The sequence below is a fragment of the Bombus huntii genome, chromosome 1 (assembly GCF_024542735.1).
Source record: "Bombus huntii isolate Logan2020A chromosome 1, iyBomHunt1.1, whole genome shotgun sequence".
In the NCBI taxonomy this organism is placed as follows: Eukaryota; Metazoa; Arthropoda; class Insecta; order Hymenoptera; family Apidae; genus Bombus; species Bombus huntii.
In genome coordinates, this window is record NC_066238.1 from 1,187,976 (window position 1) to 1,212,713 (window position 24,738).

The 24,738-nt window shown below is 38.3% G+C and overlaps 1 protein-coding gene across 11 annotated transcripts in view; it reads left to right on the forward strand.

Moving 5' to 3' along the window:
- Window positions 1-961: 961 nt before the first annotated feature.
- LOC126871575 (glutamate receptor ionotropic, NMDA 2B) overlaps window positions 962-24,738 on the forward strand; it is a 320,578-nt gene continuing 296,801 nt past the window's right edge. For 10 of the 11 annotated variants that reach the window (XM_050630543.1, XM_050630554.1, XM_050630606.1 and 7 more), the window contains exon 1: window positions 962-1,158. The gene's annotated coding sequence lies outside the window, so the exon portion shown is untranslated. Of the gene's footprint in view, window positions 1,177-24,738 lie in introns of all 11 variants that reach the window. The other variant, XM_050630551.1, reaches the window with a different exon arrangement.

Genomic DNA, 24,738 nt, shown 5'->3' on the forward strand with positions numbered 1-24,738 from the left:
TACCAGACACCATAGCAGAAAACACTCTGTTTTGTAAATATAGTGGCTTCTGCATGTATAATCCTTCGCGTAAAGTAGTAGCAGTTGAAAGCTTTTGTCACAAGGATGTGATTAACGCGTCGTGAAAATATTTCGAAGCGTGCTGCGACAACGTTTAAAATATTTAATTATTTACCTCTTGTTTGCAGTTTAATCCTACAATTACACACTCCTGTAACACTATTTATTTTATTTACACATTTAGTCTGTAATTAATTTGCGTCGGGCTTGGTTAGTGTAACGAAGAACAACGTTATTCACCAAGTAAAAGTTTTACTCCTTCCACGAGTGCCGCTTCATGACGTTCACAAAAATTTATAAGTCTCCAGTTACGAACGAACAAATAGAACGAACAAATAACAAACTTTTTCTAGAAAATGATGGTTTCTACGTATATTGCAATATGATACGAAACGAGCTATTCAAGTGCGTTGAAATTTACATTTATTTTATATGTACGTATATATAATATTACTTTTATCTTCGCAAACAATAGCTGTAGCCTATCCTATTTAATTTGTTCGTCACCCGCTGCTTCTGCCTTTATTTCACACCACATTTTCTTACCTCCGTATTTGCTAACCTCGATCCTATAATACCGCAGCGTCTAATCTCAAGTTATTCACCTAAACTATTTAATTTTCCAATATTGGCGCGATTAAATCGTCGAAAACTGCACTGTAACCATGCGAACGGTATCCCGTACGAAGTCAACGCGATCCCTTAAACTTTCTCCTTGGAAAATTGTGAAATGTCGAGCGCTAATCGTGGCCAACCTTCGGAGAAGAAGACGCGAGCAACCCCGCATCCGACTTCCGGAGCGAAACGCGTGCGCGGGTGGTTTTAATGGGGGTAGGGGGGTGGTGGCGGGGGCGCGGTCGCGGGTACAGAAACGTCGCACTTCAGTTGGGTTTGGTTCGCGTTTCGCGACTGGCCTCTGGCGCCTCGAGGTGCCTCTTTCGTTCCGTTGATCCGCGCACACCCGACTCCGTGGTTCGGGGACTTTCGCTCGTTCGTTCGTTTTTCCCGTGCATCTTCAAAGTTGCAGTGCGAGTTCGTGCAATTCCACAGACAGGTCCGACGCTTCGTTTATTTCCAATTGGACGTCGTGGATGGAACGTACGTGTCCGAGATTTCGTGAGTGAAATTTTGTCTCAGTGATTGACAAAGGGTTGCAGTTGTTCGCAGTTGCTTCACTGTCGCTTTCGCAATCGTAACGAACGAAAAAGAAAGCAAGCTTTCGCGTGTCATAAGATGTTCGAAGGGTAAAACGTACAAAACGAAAAGAGGAGATTTCGTCGTGGATGTTCGAACGTTGTCGTTTCCTCGGTGATAGATCACCTCGATGATGTTCTCGTTTGCCAAGACAGATGTTTTTACAGGAACTTGCGCGAGACGCTGTTTGACGGTCGAGCGCTACGTATCTGGGTTAACTGACGGTATTTTAGATAGAGTACGAAGTTCGAGCATGCAAAACGTTGATCGACGTTGGACATCAATTCTTGAACGCGAGAGAGACCGACAATCGCGTTCGTCCTTGGCACTCGGCTATTCGAAAAGTTTTCCTCTTGATCGTCCAGATTTATGAGTTCCACTCTCATGACTCGACAAGAAACCCTTGTTTGTTTGTCTTTTTACGATCGTGTATACCATTTCGCCGGGATGTTTGCCTTTCGCCAAGTTTTGATCGATGCCAGATAGCAGGATCGGAATTCGGCTTCGTAACGTATCGCGTTGCAAAGGTGTCGCGTAGCAGCTTTTATAACAGGATGCCGAAGAGCGGCACAATTACCGCTACAAACGCAACTACCTGTGTATTCGATTTCACACGATTTTTCAGTCTCCTCGAAACGTAGACTCGTCTGGATTGCGCGATTCCATTCGAGTAAAAACATTTACATGGCGCGCGAATGCGTAGCGTATCGGGTCGTATTAGAGGCGAAGGTCGATTCGAGTTGGTGGAAAAAGTAGGAGTAGCCAGTAGCTGGGTCGAACGAGGTTGCCGATAAAAACGCAGCGGAACGATTTTCCAGTGTTCAAGTTGGCTGAAACTCGGATCCTAATTGAATATCCGATTCGCGATACACTACAAGTTTCACGACTTTCCTCTTTCATTAATTTTAATTCGTATTTTTTATCGGTTCAGCACGGTCGTTCTTTTTACGTTGCAGTCGGCGCTATTCCGTCGAAGAACAAAGTTCGAAGATCTCTGCGACTCAAAGAGAAAACGTTCACAGTTGATGCTGTGCGAGTCAATTTATTCGCTTCTTATCGTCGAAGAAGAAGAAAGATAAATAGTTGGAAGTTTGGTTCTTTGTTGTAGGAAAAATTCTATTATTAACAGCGTTTTTATTCTGCTTTACTTTCGAACTAAAACGTATCCGGTTTTGTGACAGCAGCTATGAAGAAACGCGATCGAAACAAAAAGTTGAAATTACAAAAGTTCGTAGCATGGTATTGTTCCTTGTTAATAGCAAGTAATTATAAAATATCGTATCGGCGGAATCGACAGAAATAATATTGCCAGTGCTGCTAACATGCTTTTAGGAGATTACTAGATAGCAAACACGCAGAGTTTACAACCGATTACATGCTAAATCGTTGATTATATTTTCTGATTCATAGCCACGAATTGCGGTTCATTGTCCGAGAATGCAGTATCCAATACGTAGGTAAATTCTGTAATTGATGCGATCAGATTACTCTGTTGTTCATAAATGGATTTATCATACTGTTTGACGTAGTATATAAATTTCTATTAAGAAGATTAATCAATTAAATTTAATCATGGATGTAATATAAATAAGTACAATAACAATTTATTATGTAGTTTTATACCAAGCGACGTAGAACGAGGCATAACGTGATCCAATCAGATAATTCGTGGATTAATTTCACGATATTGGTTATTGGTCGATGTTCGTGTGTCGTACCATATTTGCGCATATATGCAAATTCGGTCTTCTATCGCGACCAATCCACGTAGTTTTCGATTTCCACACATTACTTTGATGTAATCGATTACACGTAAGGATAAGCTCGTAGTACAACTTACAACAACACAAAGATACAGATCGTTAGGCAACTGTAATAAGATTCAAGACGACTTTGATTTTAAGATAACAGACATAACGCAAAAACCTGTTAATCCAAAAGTCTAGAGAAAAATTGTCACTCTATTTTTCTCCGTTTCCATCATACATACAAATTATTTCAGAGTATTTTATTTTTCATTCTCGCAAGTTTCTACCTCTTGCGTAGTCGACACGCGTCTTTCTCGTCGTCTCCATCGACTCTTGTATCCATTTTTATTATATTCTTTGCAGGAAGATAATGTTACTGCAACAGCACATAGTTGCAACGTTAGTTTATTTTTCAAATCATCAGCAACCTGTACTTTAAAAGCAATTTGGCATCTATATCGTTGATTACATTTTAGTCGTTATTAAATTATCTCGCGGATCGAGTCATCCTAGAATCAGCGTATTTTCGGTCCATTCACGCTTTTTAGTACTATAATCTTTCAACGAGAATCTGCGCAAAAACTTGAACAAATCTGTACGATTAGTCGAGCAACGATACATCAACGTGATACATGCGTGTAACTCCTTTATTAACGAGACTTTAAAGACCAAGTCCATCGATTTTCGATCAATCCTCGGATCGAAGCGGAGAACCAAGCCCTCGAATTTCACCTTTACACGCGATTTCGTGGCTTCGGCCTGGAATTTATTTTCCGCTGCACGCAAGAGGAAACAGTCGCTGTATCTATACCGGGCAAGAGACCGTGTAATCCTAGTACAAGCTCGGGGAATGGTTGACGATTAAGCCGAAGCTTCGTCGAAGCGTCAAGCGTAGTTTAACCGGAGAGTTCATTATAAACGCGTGTAAGGACCGTGACGACGACGAATTTTCCCTCTTTCGACGAATTCCGCAGCAGAATTTAAATTCTTCGTCAACAGCTTCGTTGCTTTACAACGATTCAGACTATCGTGTCGAGCCTCAGCCTCCAAACGAAGTTTCGTAGAAGAAGTTTCGACAACTGAAGTGTCCTTTTGTCCCGATACAAAGACGTGAAACGAAAACGAAAACGAAAACGAAAACGAGGGCGAACAACGAATTGAATTTCGGGAGTGACGCTGCTCGGAACGTGAACGAACTTCGATGTTGCGATGTTGCACATAGCCGATTCTGTTGATTTTTTTGAGAAACCTAGAAGCAGGAAAGGGCGGATACTGCGTGGAAAGGGAAATACGATCGTGCCACTCTGTCAGTGTCGCGTTACAATCATTCGTCGAGCAGAAAAAATATCTCCACCGATTGACTCAAGTACCGCATACTTCCTGGCATCTTTTCTTCGCGATACGTGACAGGAATCGCGACATTCGTCGCTCCTGTTTTCCACCTTGTTTCGTTCTATCGTCGATGCGTTTAAGTATTATTAGTGGTTCACGGAAGACGGAACGTTGACGATGAAATTGAAATTCGTTCTATTTTTCTTTTTCCTTCCTTATACATAGCCGCTTGTACGTCTTAGATCAATTATTACTTTAATAATTATAAATAATATTTCATTTTCCATACATCCTAACGTCTTAATTTTAACAACAGATAACGGTAAGAATTAAAACGAAATTAATAGAAATGTTCCTTAATTAATAGAATTAATAGAAATAGAAATCGATCCTAGAATCGCTTTTTTATTGTTCAGGTATCTGTTTCAGAAGATTTTCTTTTTCGACGGTTTTATGTAACTTTCGAAGATCTTACTCACATTCCGAGAATATCTGCAGTTATAGAAACTTTGACATGGCAGGGGTTAGGTTGCTTTTCTTTACTAAAAGGATGGAGCAACAAAATTTCGAAGCTGTTATTTCAAGGGATTTAACTTTGTCCGATGCACGTAATTCGAGCATGAAAGAGGGTTTAGTATTCTTGTAAATACTTTACTCGGCTACGAAGATTCGTTTCGAATAATTCATTCGTCGCGGTAACGAAGTCGTACATTTATGCAAACGTTTAGTTATGTTTCCGAAGCGATGCGAATATACCACATACGTATCTATCGTCGTTAAAAAGATTAATTCTTACTTTCCATAAGAACCATCATTATCTCGATCTTCCATATTTCGACATTCATTATGCGCCGAAGATATCCGATGATCATATTCCCATCGAGCTTCCGTTCGCTTGATTTAACGTCTTACTTGGTATACGCATTACATACACATATTATACGTGTTATAGAAAACATTTTCAAACATCGTTAACGTTGTAACGAGACACGATCATCGTGGTTGTATCGATAAAATGTGGAACGAACGCGAAAAGAATCAGAAATTACGAGATATTTGTTACAAGTGCAAAAATAATTAAAATATTTGAACAGTCGTTGTACTACTAGCGATAAATTACGATATTTAATGAGACCAACTTCGGCGTTAATTATATGTTTAAGGTACTATTCACGCTGTGTACTAATTTTGTACAAACTATATGTTTGTAGCAAATGTTTTGTAATCCCTGCGACAATTTTCAGGATTTATTTCAAACCGTACCAATGTAATTAGCACAGTCTTTCTCCGTTATAACGCCGATAGAGTTTCAAAAAGCTTCGTCTAAGAAGTGCGATATATATTCGTAAAACTTTCCTAATACTTCTAGCATTCTAATAGTTCTAATACTTTCGTGAGTATGTATATATAGACTCTATATGTTCTGTTTTATTTGAAATAAAGAATAATTATACGGAGCGAAGCTATAGCCAAATAGTTCAAAGAGAATAATACAATGAATCTGCGCGTGAAAATCTGGAAAATGCAAAATCCTCGTTAAAGAAGGGTTTACGGTGGTGATGCGATTTAAGCCGCGAGTTTGCGCCAAAAATTTCGCCTATTATGGGCATAACGGCATGTTCGTTGCGAAACTTCCAGCGCAATGAAATGTTCAAGCAAAATTGGTTTACGTGAGATTTAACGGGCAAATCTCCGCGACAAATGAACGCGGTCCAGTATTTGAAACGGTCGTATTGCCGTTGCGAACTTGCGATTCTTGCGAAATTCACCGCGTACAAATAAACGTCGACCGGAATCGTTGAAGCAGCCGGCGGAATCTCGAAACGAACGGATTAACGTCACACGAAACGCGTAAAACTGATTGATCATAACAGTTTCTATAATCGGAAAACCGTTGGATGCCGAGACAATCGGGTATCGATTCCTTTCGCGTGTGACACGACACTCGATCGTGTATCTTTGCCAGAAACCGTTCAAAAGGTGGCAATTACGCTTAAAAACGATCCGTGCCAAGACTCCGTTGACATATTCCGTTATCGCTTTTTCGATCTGATTATCAATTTTCCAACTTTTTGAATGGAAACATCGTTCCGGCGGCGAATTAAAATATGCTTTCGTTTGTTGATTTATCAACGGTTGCATTGTTAATTCTGCAGTAATTCAGAGTACATGTAATATTTCGAAGGAATATTTAATTTCTGGAATATAATTAAAATACCGAATCGCTCAGATAAATTATTATTTCCCAATGGAATTGAAATAGAGACGAACGTAGGTGATTATCGAAGCTTTAAATATTTTATTCACCGTTTTATGGAAAATACGTAGCAGTTTGCAATTTTTGGTACACTTTACGCGTACATCTGTATCGATAGTTGCCAACAAATGGAAACCGACCAAATGTTTTACATTATAAAGGAAAATCGTACCATCGCATCGCTTAGTTAAACGAGCATTCGAATCAACCGTTGTCAGACTTCGATTCTCTGCTGGAATTTCCTGTTTTACTCGGTGTAACGTGAACTTTCTCTCGCATACGTACGTTGCAATTAGTAACTACGTAAAGTGTGATTACAATTCCGGTTTAATTAGACGTAAACTTTCTAGCGCAAATAATGAAATTTTGGCAAGCGACAAAACATGCAAAGACAAGACAAAAAATCACATATTACGATAAACGTGCGCGCCGACGCAATAGGGAAAGTATTTGTCGACGGCTGGTTCGCGTTTTCGACATTTTGCACGCGCTGAAACTCATCGTCGTCTAATCCACGTTGCAGCGTTACAGGCGACGCCGTACCCTGCTGAACGCTGCATAAAAGAATTCAGAATTAACATTTCCAACATCGCCGAGGGATTAATTGCTTTTATTTCAGCAAAGTGTCCTCAAGTTTCCATCGAATCTCTTTTGTTCGCCTCAAAGGGCTATTCTTCAAAAAGCTCGGACGCTTCCATCACCTCTGATCGATCACACAGTTTTTCCCTCTGTTTCCATGCAACGTCACTCTCCAATTTATTGCGGCAATAAAGCGAATTCCTCGAATACCTGGAATCCTGATCTTCGAGATATTTCACCGGTATCGATGTTTTTCGAGATTCCAAAGAATCTCTGTCACACCCTGCGTGTTATATTTAACGAGTCTGAAAGTCGCGATACTTTGTAAAATTATACCTCGAGGTAAATTCTTGTTCCTGCGGATCTTTTACGTTGCTCGGATAACGATGACCCACCGAGGCGGAGAGATTAATGCGTACGGTTTGGTAGAAACAAGGCCGGCAATAATTATTCGTGCAAAACGGCAAACGCTTTTTAATTTCTCGATCCAACTTGTTTTTTCGCCACGCGTAAATTAATGGTGATTTACGACGGTGTGTTATTCGCGTCTGGCGTCGTGACGTGACGAAACATCGCAGAGAGGGTTGCAACGAGTTTGGTATTCCTTTTGGAAACACGCGAAACCTCACCTTGTCATCTGCTCGTTGTGCGCGAGTGATCGTGCTCGTAGTAATTAACGATTCTTACAGTCGTTCGAGTCTTCCGAAATTTGCACGTTCGAACGTCGTTCTCGTTATTCGCTCGACCGGTTTCCACTTGAAAACATTTTACCTTTTCTACCGTGGCCATTACGTGTGCATTACACAGGAGATTGGTCGTTAAATAAAGAAGTAGAGTTGGTCGAGATGAGCAGAAACTATTCATCTAAATAAGGCTGGTTACCGCGAGATAAATTACTCTGTCCACGTACGAGTATCATCTTGCGGATAGGCAACGGTCGTGTTCAACGAAGAGTTTCCAACTTCAGATTTTGCTCGCGTTGCAACGAAACGGAAAGCTCATAAGCTCGCAGACGTATAGTACCTTATAGGCATATTTTTTTGGAATTTTTTCCGCACCATTTTAGAATTTTCCTGGTGCTTTTGCAACATAGTTCGGTATTATTATCTTTTAGGTTAGAATGTTTCGAAAGCAGTGATATTACGAGTTGGCATTTGTGATATTACAATTTTCATAATTAAGTTACAAAAGCAATTCAATCGACAGAGCTAACTGTGTATGTTTCGCGTTTTATTTAATTTTAAGAGCAACTTGTGTCGTTCAAACGAAACAGAAATGCTATGGCTATTCAACGTATTTAAGGATGTACCTAGGTATCTGTAAAATGAAGGTACAAATTCCACAATGTTACTAACATTTCTGTTTCCTCCATGAAGCATCACCAAGTGAAAGAAGAATAAATTGCCTGGATGCTTTCGTTCATCGTTCCTATCGTTCCTACTTATAACATCCCTTCGATTCATTACAATTATGGTAACCGATTTATCTAGTCCAATGGCTGAAAACACGCCATAAACAATGCTTAACTTTCTAAAATATCGCGATTCTCCTTCTTGGCTCTTTCTTCTTCCTCTCTTACGTACCACCAATCATCAGCTAACGACTATAATCTTTTGATCAAACATCCCTTCTTTCATCCCCTATTTCCTTACACTCGGTAAATACGAAAGTCACACAGAGAAGAACAAGTTAACCCGCCGTTTTCACGGTTGCCTGTGAACAAGTTGAACGAGAGTGGAGCGTTCAACCCGTCGTCGAGAGGGCCATGCCGGGGGCGTGTGTACGACGAGTGGAGGCATTCATTGCGACAGTAAAAATTGTCAGTTAAATCCCCTTGAGCCAAACCACGACGGCCACGAGCAGGAACAAAGGGGTGAAACGAATAAGCCTGTGGGTATCGTTACCGCGCTTAATTACGCTGTTCGCTCGAGAGTTGTCGTTTTTATGACCGTTAAAATGGCTACGCGAAGTTTTTCCGGCAGGCGCGTCGCTAAAATAATTCGCGATAAATAAGTACAGTCGGCGACAAAAATAAGCGCATAGGTAGTGACAATGAGTCCCAACCAAGTTTCGTTAAACACGACTCGTTAACATAGAAATTTACCTATGAATTTCAATTATCTGGCGAATAATCGACGTACTACATGAATATATACCAAATAAATTTGAACGTATGACGTCCGTCGAATCGGTCAGAGGAGGCAAACGAACGCGTGTGATCGAGACAATTTTCGAGGCGTTAATTCTTGATACGTTACTGTTTAACATCGTGCGAATTAGTTTCACCGTATATTACATGTAATGCATTTGAGCAAATAAACGCACTTTTAGAAGAGAAACGAAGCATATTCACTTCAAATGCAACTTTGGATACTCTCGTATAGCCGAGAATTCGAAGCAATCCATAACAATGATCCGCGTAAATCCGCTCCTGAATGCGACAACCGACTGTCGTCCGCCAGCCAATATCCGAAGCCCCTTACACCTATCATGCATACCGATCCCGCTTGTTGTACAGTGGTTCGATTAAACCTCATCGATATCCATTTCCATTACGTCATCCTTTTTGTCCGATCGTAGACGCCTTAAACGTGGTACGTCCTTTCCTGCGTGTTGCCAGACCGCTTTTCACGTGGCAACAAGATGCTCGAGGCGTGTGTTTCGTTCCTCCGGGCTTGATTTATCGGCGCTGATTAAGTGGTCGCGCGTAATTAGAAGGGTCAACGAACCGCTCTGGCTGGCCTGTTGAACCGAGAACAACAGAGAACTGTTACGCGAACTTCTTGCTTGACAAGGAGCGTCGGTTGATTGGTAAATTTGGCTGGTTCGCTGTTTTGATTTGTGGTAAAGTCAGATTAATTTTATAGAGTAATTTACGATATGAACCTGGTCTTTCGATGTATGTGCTACCGTTGATACTTGCAAATGTTTCGGGCGTACAGATGGACGTAGTTGTTGATACGAGGCAATTGCGAGTTTTCGCGTAGTTACGTGCTTTACAGTGCTATTTCGTTAATTTATGGTAGACGTAAATGACAATGCAAATGATTTTATCCTATGAAGAACGGACGTACGTGTGCGTCTTTTGTCTATTATTATTTACTGGTTTAGTTGTTTAGAAAAGAATGAATTTAGTGGATGGATTTGTTCCAATGTTCAACCATTTTTAAGAACGTCAGGCTACAAGGATTTTAACCCTTTCTCTCGCGGTTTACTTTAAAGCAGATGTTCGGAATATTTATTTTCTACGCGACTCTATATGCTGCTTTATGTTTGAAAAGGGATTAAAATATTTCAATCAAATTTTATTAAATTATTATATATTAAACTTATTTACGAAAATACGCAGACTATTTCGCGTTTAATAAATTTACAAAGTAATTGTATATTCTCTTGAATATAGTGACTAGGCGCTTTAATTATAGTGGGAAACATAATACATTGATACAATTGGAAGAAAGAAATTGTACGGGCTACTATTTTTAATGTAAATGCTTTACGCGCATAATTTTCAATCGATTAATTAAGCGAACTCGATCGTTGTTTACCATAGTATCTCGCACTTCATATCGATAGGAAATATATTTATCGCTTTGATCGGAAAACTCGACGCACGAACATGGAAGAAACCAAGTATAGTATCGAATCAGTATTTTTCGTTGAGTTGCACTCGTTACGCTATTTGCAGCGTGAACGTTCACCGAAAGAACGTCGGTCTTTTTATCTCGTTCGTAGTACACTTTGTACATCGAGTATGCAGATGACGTTTGGTCCTACGAAGTTCCTTTGAGACGCATGTAGAAGCTTCTCTGAACACATGCCACGAAAATCCAGGTTCCCCGAATGACGAAATTTTACACTCTGGAATTTCAACATTCCACCGTGTAGCAAGCGTATGTAGCCTTCAGATCTTTCTGCTAAAATATCTTTCGGTCTTTTTGTATTCAGAATTTTTTCTCAAGATTTTATCCGAGTTCTTTCGATGTGTAGCATTTTACTGTGAAATTCTTTTCTACGCGTAATTACTTATTTACTTATTTTTTACATACATCGTATAAATAATCGTTTTTGAAGGATTTAAATATCCTACTTTTTCTTCCATTCCTGAGTGAAATACATTCAGTTACCTCTCATCGTGTCTGAAGTCGTTAACACTGTTAACTCAGTTGATTATTTAACCCGTTAACAAATTGGCAAACTCTATTATTTTCACTAACGAGTATAATTATTTGCGAGTTTAGGATTTCTAAGCGAAGATCGGTGTTCTTCCGTATTTGCATTAAAATTGTATTTAAAAATATCTGATAAACTATAAAAATCCCGAAGAAAATATGAATAAAATATCTTGATGAAACATGCTTACGAATATAGACGAAATTTCTAAACAGAAAACCAACTGATATTTGTCTAATCATTGTTCTGTTAAAGTTTCTTTGTTTCTATCTTTTGAAGAGAAATTCAAACGCATAAAAATTTGTCTAGCAAAGCGCGCATCGCGATCATCTGTCAGCACTCGATACTAATCGATCACTGTCAGACAGCGCGACAAGGTTCCGTGGTCGATGCGCCATTTTGCTGTCAAAGTACGAAGGTTTATAGACCTATATAACTCATTGTTAATCGATGGAAATAGGTCAACACGTGCTTAGAATACGAGCTTTCTCTCCTAACTGGCTCGTTTTTCCTTCAGATATAAAAAGAATCAAAGGAAGGAAGCAGTCTGTACTCCCTCGACGAAGCAATATAAAATTGCTCTAGTTGGCTGGCAGATCCGACGATTACAACATCCTATGAACTTGAACACTGTGTCTACGATATAGGACGAACTCTATGTACTTTCTTACAAATTTCAAAGACGTAGTACAGTACGTTATTTTCTATGTTTCTCTATTTTTACGATGATGACATTCTTCTTACGCTAGTATAATTGTTAGAATTTAATCTTGGGATTAAGATTAATAATCTGTGGAAAACACAATGTTTGTATTTGAAATAATATAATGTGATATTTATTAAACAATTGTTACACGAGTTATAAATGTGCGTTCTGGAATGTAGACAATTGGCTAGTTATTCACAGACTAACTGGCTTAGTGACTCATGGCCCTTGAAAAGGTTTAGAGCCCCACTCTCTATGCAGTAATGAGTGTGACCTGTGTGGGTGTCTGTGTGGCGTCACATGTGGCACAGAACCTTCTAGTAGCTTCTCGACGTGCCCATCTAGAATGTTCCATCCATATCCTCACGTTTCTTCCGGCGTTTTTTGAAAAAGCATGCACGTGCTAACTGTCGTGGTGCATCTCACGAACGCACGCTAGTGGGGATGGCGCTGGGCAACGAACGGAAGAATCCGTACGATCAATTACCTTATCTGCATGCGATTGATATCGTTGTATTCCAACAATAATATTTAACATCGTTTCAAATATAATTCTTTTTTATTTTCTTTCTCTCTTTATCGACAATTTATATCTGTGTATATTTTTAGAAGAAATAGAATTAAGCTTTTAAGATCTGAAGATAGGAAATCGAGTGAAGCGATAAAAAGTTTCGAAACTGTTTGCATAGAATTTCGCAATAAATTTCTTCCACTGGTAGATTCTTAGCGTCCGAAAGAAATAATTAAGATGTAAGCCCCTTAGCCATAGTTAAGATACGGCCCTTTAAATTACATATTCTCATTATATAGATTAAGAGAACGAAGTAGTTTCAAAGAATGTTCTTTTTCACTTTAAAGGCTGAACCAAAGACAAGCCAACTTTCATATCTCGCTCGTTCTCTAACTCTTCGAAAGCGCCAACGTCTTCTATTTTATATCTTCAACTTTTCTCTTAAATCAGATGCCTCTCTCGTATTTCGTAAAAAGATATTATACGTGGATGTCCGCGGCATCCTTCGCCGTTTGAATTAGAAAAAAAGAAAGAGAAGAAAAGAAAAGAAGATAGAAGCAATTGTCTTCTGCTACAGGGTTTAACAGCCATGAAGTATCTGGTTTTCCACCGTGAAAACGATAATTAAGAATTTATACGACGGTCAATAACGACTCTTTATTTCGATACATCGACGAAGCAATCTTTTCACGTTACTGTAACGCAGGCTCGTCGAAAACAGCAGCGATATTAAAGTTTAATAGATTTTCGCGATTAATATCATTCTTTCGGAAATAATAGCCGAAATCGGTTCGCGTAAACTATCTGTTTTACATTACGGATTAATGGACACGCTAAAACGAATAACAACAATATCTCGTGTCCTAGCGATGGATATCGGCGATCATCTCACTCGTGAAACAACTTCAATCGATGGAATTTAAAAAATTACCAGCGTTGGTACTCGTGCGAATTCCAGCCGAACGTAGCTGTTCAATTTTTCGCTATTTCGTCGGCGGTTTCACGCAAAAATAGAATTTCCTCTCGGTTTACTCCGGCGAAATAATTTTATCGATCCTTTTCACTAGTTTTATTACTTTCGTCACGGATGAAATGAAAAAAAAAAGGCAGAAAAATGCCATTCCTTCGAGCTTTTCCCCATTAGTCGAGCAATTGAGGCAGAGCCATGCGTTACGCGTAACTAATTCATGGTTATCGGTTGCTTTAATAAATCAATGTCCGGGATACGAATGTTCCTATCGTATGATAATAACTTCGGGGAACTAGAGTTCGCCCTGTGAATACTAATTTCGCGCGGAACTGGAATTAAACGTACCAACCGGGAGCCATTTCGAGTTTCCGTGGACCATTACGGAAGATTTCGTTTTTACTTCACAGGAACGGATTCGACGTCGTTTATCCGACGCAAGACCCCTCGATAGATTACGTTCGTATTTTCGCGTCCGCGTGTTACTCTGTAATTCTCCGGGATCCAAATACTTCCTTTCCTTGTTATCTGCAACTTCGATATTTCATTCTTGCATTGAAATTAAATTCTATTCACAGCGGTATAATTACGTTCTTTTAAAATATGGAGTTTGAAGTAATTAGAAATAATTAATTCACCAATGCCATTTGTTGGACTTGCCAACACGCATCTTGGGCTCTCGGCTAAAACGATCTCGCGTGCTTCTAAACTGCTCTCGCGGCAACTAAATGGCTTGAGAGCGCTTTCTTGCTCGCGACGGTATATCCATGAATAAATAAATTGTATAGGATTATTGTATTTTCTACAATCGTGATGCGTCGAACGTTACTTGTGTTTGATCGTAACGTCGATTCTATCTTCTTCCATCTCTGAAGCAAAATATCATTATACGACATCTACTTGTTGAGAATTGTGTATCTTGGTAGCCGAAATAATGTTATAGGAACACTAAATTTACACTTGGAATTAATATTAGAATAGTTATTTATTTATTTTATGGACGATTTCTAAAATATTCATCGATACACACTTGCTCGCGTCTCAGCACTTTCTTCTCTACCCCGACTGTTACCCGACTGAAGAAAAGTTTACACTCGCCTGTTTTCGAGACGCCACGCATATACATATCTTCACACACTGATACCCACATACAAGTATCTCTTTTTTTCTTTTTCTTTTTTTTTTGTTTTTTATTAACGTGGAGGAAATTCGCACGGATACCAGGTCGCTCTGGGGAAAAATAGCGTGGTAGCGCCGGACAAAAGAGTGGCGCCAACGGCGCACAGAAAGTCCTAAGGGGCGACCACCCATCTTAGTGTCAGTCCGTGACGCACGCTGCTTAACCCTGGCGATCGAATGAAAACCAGCATTTTCAGCGCGCTCTCGTCGTTGGCATATACAAGTATCTCTACTACGTATTTAACCCCGTCCAACGTACAAAATTATACATATCTCAATACTACTAAATGTTAATCGACGAATGTGGAAAATAAAGAGCGAAAGTATTAAAAAACCGAGATACATGATCGAATATGAGAAGAAAATTTTGAAAAGGAGAAACGAAAATCTGAAAATTTGCAAAACTGCAGAGATTTGAAAACAGTCTACGAGCCGCCCAGCTCATCGCAACTTCTCCGTTTCCAATTTTTGCCTCGATATTGTTAATCTAGCGATAAAAATTTAACAAGAGCCGCGCTATGCCGTGTCGCAAATTACACAGGTGAAATTATTCGGTGAAAACCAATAAAGACGATCAACGACCAGTCACTCTCCTTCAAAGTCATGGGTTGCGTTGTAACGAAAGGCAAGTGTGCTTCATTCGGTGAGTGCCAGCCATTAGCGGTCACCGGCAACACGATCCTACGCTGTTCTTTCATTCAACGACGTCGAGTTCCGGTGTCATGGTCGAGGCCTTTTCGTGACACCGTTCACCGAACCGCATCGAACGCGAGCTTTTGCTTCATTAATCTCCCGAGTCGAGCGGGATCGATCAATTAACGTCGATAACGCGTGCACGATAATTCCGCGTTGCCAGAGGTCTCGTCATTACCCTCTCTCCGGAACACGTCTTTCCTCTTCTTTTCCCCTTGCCTTTGTTCTAAAAAGGCAAAAAGGAAAAAAGAGGAAAAGATAAAAAAAGTTCTACTTTCGCACTATGACGTATAGCAGAACAGTGGAGACTCCGTTGGGAGCCTCTCTTTCTCTCTCTCTCTCTCTCTCTCTCTCTGTCTCTGTCTCTGTCTCTTCGTCGTTCCAAACGAAAAAATCGATGTACGTTTCCGTTTGCACAGAAATCTCGCTTTATCCATAGAGAACACGTTTCATTTTCCCTTGATTGTCGCGAACCGCTGTCCATTCTGTTTTTGCGAGCCTTGAAAATCGTTCGATGATAAACATCAAAGAGGAAAGTTTCCGCTAGCGAGGTGACCTTTGTGAAAAGGCATGCTAATTTCAGAAGCAATGACTCTCGATGTTCTTTGGTGATCGATGATGGGGTTAAGAGATACGGAAAAGTTTCGAGAGAACTTTCGCCTGGAAAGTTAGGTCGTCGAAAAATGATTTGTAACGTGCGAAGTCGGAGCGCGAAGCTTCTGTTATTGTAATTAATTATGATTGGATTGTTTAGTATACTGGATTTGCGTTAATTTAAATTGATAATTCCAGCTGTACGTATGCATAAAATTTTCAACGCGCTTACTTTTTGGTATGTACGTATCAGTTTATCGTCGCTGCTGTTCAAACATTCAACAAAAACTCGATGACATAAAGGATAGTAGAACGTTATAAAATTAATTGCGTTTCGTTACGCCATATAATAAATTTTCATTGTAACTGTGCTTTGATTAATCCTCTCGGCGATTAATTTCAGTGCATTATTGATACTATCCAGCTCGTTGAATTACAATATTGAGATTGCAATTTCGTCGCCGCTTTACTACGAAAATTCTAAATCCTCTGAGAATCTTCGATCTGCTGAAAAACGATCGAAGCTATATATTTGCTTTCCTGTGGCCTCTCGATTATCAGAACAGTAATGAATTATTAAATTCCATTTCTACTAAGATTACACAAACTCGATCACATATTTTTGCAGCAGTCGAGTAGTCAAAGTAGGACGTTTATCACGCTCGGATTCAGTAGTATCAATATCAATTTGTATTGGCAAGATTTCGAACGTGAGCTGTAAAAGTGCAGTAAAACGATCGTAAGTTCGATTCGATGCTGTATAAAAATAACTCTGATAGAACGAACCGAGAATTCATTCCATGACTCGATATCGGCTAACAAGGTCTTGTCGGGTCATTTTTGCGGAAAATATCAGAAACAGATGGAAGGAAAGAAAAAAGAAAATAATGGAAATAAAACGGTGGAAACCCTGGTGGCTTCTGGTGGCTTTTGACGGAAGCTGCGAAAGGTTTTCATTACTAGACTCAGACCATAGATATATATTCTTGAAGGAGAAATTGTTCAAAAGTAGTTTTATTTTATATTGAAAAACAAATTATTAGAAAATTTTAATATTATTTTTAAGGCAATTATTACTGCCGAGGGATGAATTATACAGTTTGCTCGGATTTAAATTCTAATTATCTCCTCCTTTGTTTTTGAGCGTTGTACGGTGGAAACGTAAATAGTACAGCAAACTTTTCAACCACTATCCTCAGGCACGACGAGAACTTCTGGAAAATCAGTGCGCTCGAAAAATATTTGAAAAGCCGTGTTTAATCCTGCAGCTTGTTTTTCGCATACTTTATTTATTTACGCGTATAAAAAATATTAAATTCTTATAAAAAATTCTCCGTACAGTGAAACGAAATTAAACGAATATCTCAACTGTTTTAATATCTATCAAAATGTTTAAAAAAATAATTCCTCGGCTTTTGTCTCGTATTCTTCGTTTCATTCGGGCGAAAGTTTCTATAAAACGTTCGAATAAAAATAAATTACTCACGAAATGAGTTATCATCGAATCTTAAGATAAGAAATTTCTTTCACCAACGAAGGGTGGTTTGTTTTCTTTATGAAAATTTCAGTCGACGGTTTTCTCGAAAATGTTTCGGCGTCTCCCAGAGGGACGCAACCCTTGGCTTCGAATCATCCCTTGGTCACTCCTGCCGCGATTATATATACTGACCCTTGGTATTAGCTCCGACAAAAAAGAAAAAATTTCTTTCCTCTCCCCTTCGTAGTTCGTTTTTTGCGACAGTATCCTGGTTATCTGCCCTCGCTCTCTCCCTCTGCAGATACCGTCTTATCTGCCTTTCCCCAAGTAGCTTCAAATATCCTGACGATTTAATCTTCAATAAAAAAGATATATATATCAATTAAATATGCGAAGTGGAATGTAAAATTCTCTATTAAGTTGATTGGAACAATAGGAGCAAATGTTTCGAATAAATAACAACGAACAGTTTTACTATTTGTAACATAAGATTTAAGAGTACCCTCCATGGCTACTCTTTATGAATAGATTCGTAAAAGTAAAAACCTCGTTAAACTTGTTATGGAGACACTTGTTGGAGATACTCTTTTCAAACGTATTTTAATAGAGACTCTGACGTTTGATGCAGGATACGTTGTTTTACCGCCATAAACTTTTGCGGTGCACATTTATCTTCTAATGAAATTTTCATGCAGCTCTATTTCGGTAGAACAGTAGATGCGCTAGGATTTAATTATACTTTCCACGCACGCAAATTGTTCAGATACAGCTGCATCAATTAATTTTCTCTATTTTTCTGTTGATAAGCTTCTCCGCTAGAATTACCCACATAATTTGTATTTTCGACTACGGACGTTTCGAAAGATTTTTATTTCAATAATTAACATAATTAATTTTGTGTTTGTTTCTTGTGTTGTTTGTGAATTTTTTCTACTGTCGTTAAAAGATATTTTCAATCTAGTGCGAAGGAATCGTCGTTTCAATTCTACGCGACGGTTTTTTTGTTTCAAATACTAAAAGTTTTCTTAATCCTCAAAAGTAGAACGAAATTAGCACGTAAAAATTTGAAGACCGCAGCGGAATTAAATACCATAATAGTAGCGATCCAGAGTATTTCGAAACCCATGATCCAACGTTGCTGTGGAATTGCACTTCAACGGCTCCATTACAAAGTTTTGTACCCGAAATAGATACGCGAGTAACGCGTATCGATATTCACGTCGAGAAGAATTCAATAGGGGTGGAAATCAATCCAGCTGGTATTTTTCATTAAAGCTTCCTGCGCCGATAAGCACGGTTTTTTTTTTTTGACTGAAGGAAAAAATTCGTCGATAGTTTGACGCTAGCCCCGCTGCCGCGGTTTCCCACGGAAATTTCGATAATGTATTCCGTGCATGAAGTCTGAATCAATTTCATTGTATTATTTCCACGGTGTTCTCGCGTCTGCTACACGGGATAGTTCATAAATGCCTGCCGATATTTCACGCAGCCGAAAGTTCAACCAACGCGAATAACAAAATATTTTGAAATGTACATGGAGTTAACATTGCAGGGGGTGTCATTGTTCGGAAGATTCACGGTAATTTAGAAGGAATGAATTAACACGGAGATATAAATTATGTTGAATTTTTTATTTTATTTCTTTATTTTTAAATTCAAGTTAAAGCGAATGTAACATCATGTAAGATAATGACCTTTCCGAGAATGTCAAGGATGTCCATCGGAGTTACTTCAAGGAGAATGTTCATTTTCTATAACAAAATTGCTAAAAATCTGTGTGCCTCCGAATTGCTGAATTCGTATGAGAAACTATACGACATTCGACGATTTCCTTTCTAAATATGAAATTCAACTATTTTACTATACACACTGTGAAGCGATAAAATTTCGATCGTTATAAAAATTTGAGTTAAAAGTAATTGAATACCGTGAGTTCTTTATAAAAAAAAAAAAAAATCTGTCGCAGTACAAAGGAAAATGTTGTACGTTCATTCACCTGTTATATATACCGATCTCCTTGATACCGCAGAATATGTTGTTACGCAATGAAAATCTCCGAAGCAGTCAGTAACATTTGCCCATCTTCCTCGAAGGATTTACTAGCGTCTTTGCGTCGTGTCGCATCGTCGTGAGCGCGTTGTTAGTTTCGACTTAGCTTCTTGCGATTCCACTTTTCCCGAACGAAAAATCTGCATTGCGAAACAGAAATTTCTTCGTTGTAACAGGCTTGCTCTGTTCAGAATCATAGCGAACAATCTGTGCGAGTCACAGTTGGGAACAACTTCTGTTATCCGAATTCCCATTATCCGAAAACCCTATGCAAACGCTTCGTTATCTGCTAGCTTTTTTCCGACAATACCGCATCGTGGCTCCTTTCTAAACGAAAACGTTCTATACGGGCTTGATTAAATCGTGACATAACGTGATATCGTTATACATACATATACACACGTACGAGGGCAATTTGATTTTTGCACCGCACCTGTAAGATTGTAATTGAGTTTTTTCTATTTTCATGCGAACATTTATATATTACATTTCCTTTTTAAGTGATTTTAATTTATTTCATAATTTCAATTATATTGCAAAAAATATTTCGTTTAACGTTGGAATTTATCGGTTTCGTTACGCGGTATCAGTCAATTGATGAAATATTAATCGAAAAGTGAAATGTTAATCAATATCTGTGCGATAGGCTCGCTGTTTCAAAACAAGAAACAACGTTAATTTTGCAGAAAGCGTCTTCGTGCTTTCGACATTTATAATACGAACTAATCCGAAGTAATCCACATTCTCGAATATTGTATTATTGAATTTAATCAAAATTTAAATCATTAAATTTTAATAGTTAAATATAATAACTTGAATTTAGCTAATTGTAAATGCAATTTAAATTTAACGCGAATTTGGAATTGTTCCAGAAGCAAATTGTTCGACCACCTTTCTATAAAAATTTTTTAAACAATTGAGTCTATTTGGTTACTCCGACGGTTTTACAAACAGGTTTTATCTGATCTATTTAAACGATCGTTTTCGTTATCGTGGTGTGTTAATCAATTTTTGCGTGACAAGAGTTTCGTTTGAAAATGTTTAAGATTTATGTGCTTTTGTTGCTTTGAATTATTTCAAAAGAAAAATGTACAAGTGTCCATTCGTTATTTCCATGGATGCGTGCAAATGAATAAATTCTAGTAATAAAATCTCTAGTGAAAAATCTTATCAGAAGCAGGGCAATGTATGTATGTCTGAACATGAGTGTTCGTATAAGCTACATGCATCATGTGGCAAATACTTGAAATAAGCTCAATTCGAAATAGCTCGTTCCACGCGGCATCATTCAAAGAGGGTGAAATTTGTCGAATCATCGACGGTATTGGCGTTCCATTAAAATTTTATCTTCGTGCAGATTGCATTTATGCCCTGGAGGACTTGAAACGGTTAAAATACGTGGTCTCGGCGCAACTAGACGACAATAAATAACTGCAGATAGTACACCCAACTAGTTAGAGATGAATCACTATTGACACTTTAACGGCTCGTAGTAGACGGAAAGTTAAAATAACCGCGATACGATTTATCTATGGAAAATTATTTTTCATCGATGGTTTACGAAATAGAAATTCGAAGAACTTGTTTCGCTCGTGCAAGTAAATTTCAATCCGCAGTAATATTTACGTGTAAGGTACTTTCGACATCGCGACCTCAAAACCTTCCTATTAAAAACAGCGAGAAGATTTGAAAAAAATTGTGTTAAGAAAATTTGCAGGTAATAAATTTTACAGGAGAACAGCAATAAAAGACGCAAAAAAGGCAAAAATTACATTTGAAAGAGTCGAAGTAAAAAAGCTAGGAAAGTAGAAGGAAAAAATTGTGAACGCTTAAATGAAAAAATGTTGAAGTAAAAGAAAAGGTAAAAAATAAGTTGCGGCAAGAATTTATTATAAAAAAGCTTAAGTAGTAGAACATTGTGTCGCATAAAAAAATAGCAGCAAGCGTAAAAATCGAGAATTTTGCCATTTTGTTTTTTACTAGAAACGTGAAAACCTCGCTTCAGGATCTAGCCTGAATATTCTGTTTACTCGTGTACGGTTTCCTCCCCAGAGAACCCGATTTAATCGGCTACCTATTTGATGCTTGCTCACCGATATCGTAACCACTTTAAGCCCTTGGGTACTTTAACGCATTCGCCAGGCAAACCGACTAACAATCAATAATATCTACTAACGTAAAAGGAGGACAATATTAATAGTATTTAGCTTGAATATCTGGTGAAATATCGCGAAACACGTCGAGATTAAAGGCGAATCGAGATATTTGAGTCAATGCTACGAACGTAACTGATTGTTAGAGTTACAGAGCTTTGTTTGTTCGAACAGATTCCGACACAGTCCGTTGGAATCTAATTAACATTTCTCTCGTTAATGAGAATAATACTATAACCGAGAACACGAACACAATATATTCTACGCGTTTTTGTTACAATTTTATATTATTCGTACAATAGTCGTTAGATATCGTTAGGCATACAATCGTAAGTTTGGATAAACGCGAATAGTGTGACTTTCATAATTGTTAATTATATTATTTATTGTAATTCCTCTCGTGATTATTAAGCAACCTTTGCTATATTTTTTAAAAAGTTTATTCGATGCTGCTTGGAAAAATAGATGGGAAATGTAATTTAAATGCTAATCTCGCGATACTACGTCTGAATATAGTTTTCAGTCTGAATTTTTTTGCATTTCCTCTATCTTCTTTAATACGCTGACGCGGTGAATTTTCGTGTTACGCAAAAATACTGTTTTGTAAGAGTTTTGTAAGAGTTTTATGTAGATAACAAATATATACACTCGTAGCTCACTCGATAAAGATCGCGACATTTTTCAACGGGGATAACTTAGGTTTTGAAAAAGCATTGTCTGAAATTCTGTTGAGAATAGGCTTAGGATAATCCGCGTTTGATTTGTCTCCACTTTGTCATTCTCCGTTCGCAACACGTGCTCTTAAATTCAATTATTGGTAAATAATTTTTATTTCAAACTTTTTAGACTCATTTTCGGGAAAATATCTCCATACAACGTTAAAACTACAGTTGCAAAATAACTTTTCCAACAAATGATGATAATTAATTCGAGTAGGTCGTTAAAACGAGCAATCGCCGCAGCAGTAAACAGCAGAGTTAAAGAAAAGAGAAATTGAAAATATAATTAAAAGCCAAGATCAGCGATGTTTTTCTTCGAGACATCAACAAACCTTTGCCTGCACAATTTGAGACGTTTAAAACTACGTACCTCTTTCTTTTTTACTTGCGCTGTTAATAACTAATTTTACTAAATGCTGTCATAAACAATAGAATTAGTGAAAACAGGAGAATTGAACAAAAATTAAACGATCGTTTCTTTTAAAAGTTTGGAAAAGCGGTGAACGTTTGCGTCTGGAATTTCCGGTGAATCGATCCGCGCGAGATTTCCCCGCCATAAATTTTCACCGCGAGCCCCGTTGAAAATTTCCAATGCAAACGATCACACCGCGTCTGGTGCCACTTTAATCGGCGTCTCCCGCTAATCGTTCCCGTTAATTAACCCGATCGACGACATCGAGAATCGGAGGGGCCGTTAACGAACGTTCTGTTTTTTCGACGCGATATGGAGCCCTCGACGCTACGCTGACTTTCGCCGATCGATTCGTTCCCACATCGTATCATAAAATGGAGAAACACGAGCGGAATGCGCGACGCGGTGTTTCCACGCCGAAATCTAATTACGCCGTCGCCGTGCGAAACAAAAAGGTGGGCCGGCTTGTTTGTGACGTTTGTTCGATATTATTCAAATTTAATTAACCGATGATTTTTCGACTTGCGGAGAGATCCGAAGTTTTCTCGGTCCATGACTCCCTAGGGTCTATAATTTCGAACGAAGAAGAAAAGCATTTTCGCGAGATCAATGGCGATACGTTTTTTCTCTCGTCGTTTTCTAATCGTTTGCCAATCATCCGCTATACAGTGCAATTTCTTCTCTAGACACGTTCCGAGAGCAGAATCGTTGGCTGATTGCGAACGCCTTGATACCGTTGTCAGTGGTTGTAATTTATACGCGATTCCTTTTCTTTTTTCTCTCGGAACGAAAGCGATATCGCGATTGCTGTCGATACAGGTGAACTCGAATATATCGCAAATACGTTGGAATTCAATTGGAAAATTTTGGACGCGTGGTGAGTACCTCGAGAAAAATATAAGATAAGATACAGTACATTTAAGTGGATTCGAATCTTTTTTTAATTGGAATACTTTAATTGGAAGTTCGTAAATGAATTCACAGAATATGTTGTATATGACATCCGCGTCCTGTTTTACGATTCTACTTTTTCCGAGTAATTGCTTTTACAAACTGCGCAAACTTTTGCTTTCGAAACCAGCTGGTATAATTTTAGTACTTTGTGAAAACAGAAAATGAAATATCATCCCTTATGAATGGTAATTGAATTTCATAAAGTGAAACTTGTGTATCGAAGTTGATTAGGATGAAAATTGGTTTCATTTCTATATAACTATTGGTTATAACTGTATATTTAATTTTTATACTTTTTTTAACTGTTTCCCTATGGCAACGGATAATTTTGTTAAAAAATAAGAAAAAGGATCTACGTTGTTAAAATAGGAAGGTATTTTGGCAAGCTTGGAACTTGGAATTCCTTTCATAGAATAATTTTCATCATTTAGCGTTATGATCCTGCGAAACGTTAAACTTCGTATTTCCCATGAAAAGCGTTTGATCTTTTATTCCACGGAATCTTTTACATGTTGCTTAAATCGCAAAATTAATTATTGAAAACGATTGGAAACGTGGTCGAAAATTATCGACACGTTATACTCTTCGTAGTTTCAAAGCGTTCACAGTTCATCGGTTTCCACTACCACGAAAAGCAATCAGGGATCGTTTGGAAAGTGTTCGTTTAAAATCTCCGTTGCACAATACTCGGTAAAATTTATTCGAAGCAAGTTGTAGCCGTCGATCCGCTCGAAACTCGATCGTTGAAACAAACCGGATCATTTTTGTAATCGACTGTAGTCGAATTTATACATAACGTAACATTGTTAAACGCGTAATAAATGTATTATAAATGAGTTTCATACATTCTATGGATCACGCAAATTTACAGTCGCATCTTATTTTCGTGATTTCTTCAAGAGGAAAATTTTCCTTAAAATGTTACACCTTGATATCGCTAACCTCTGTAACTGTTAAGGAAATATTTACTTTCAAATAAAT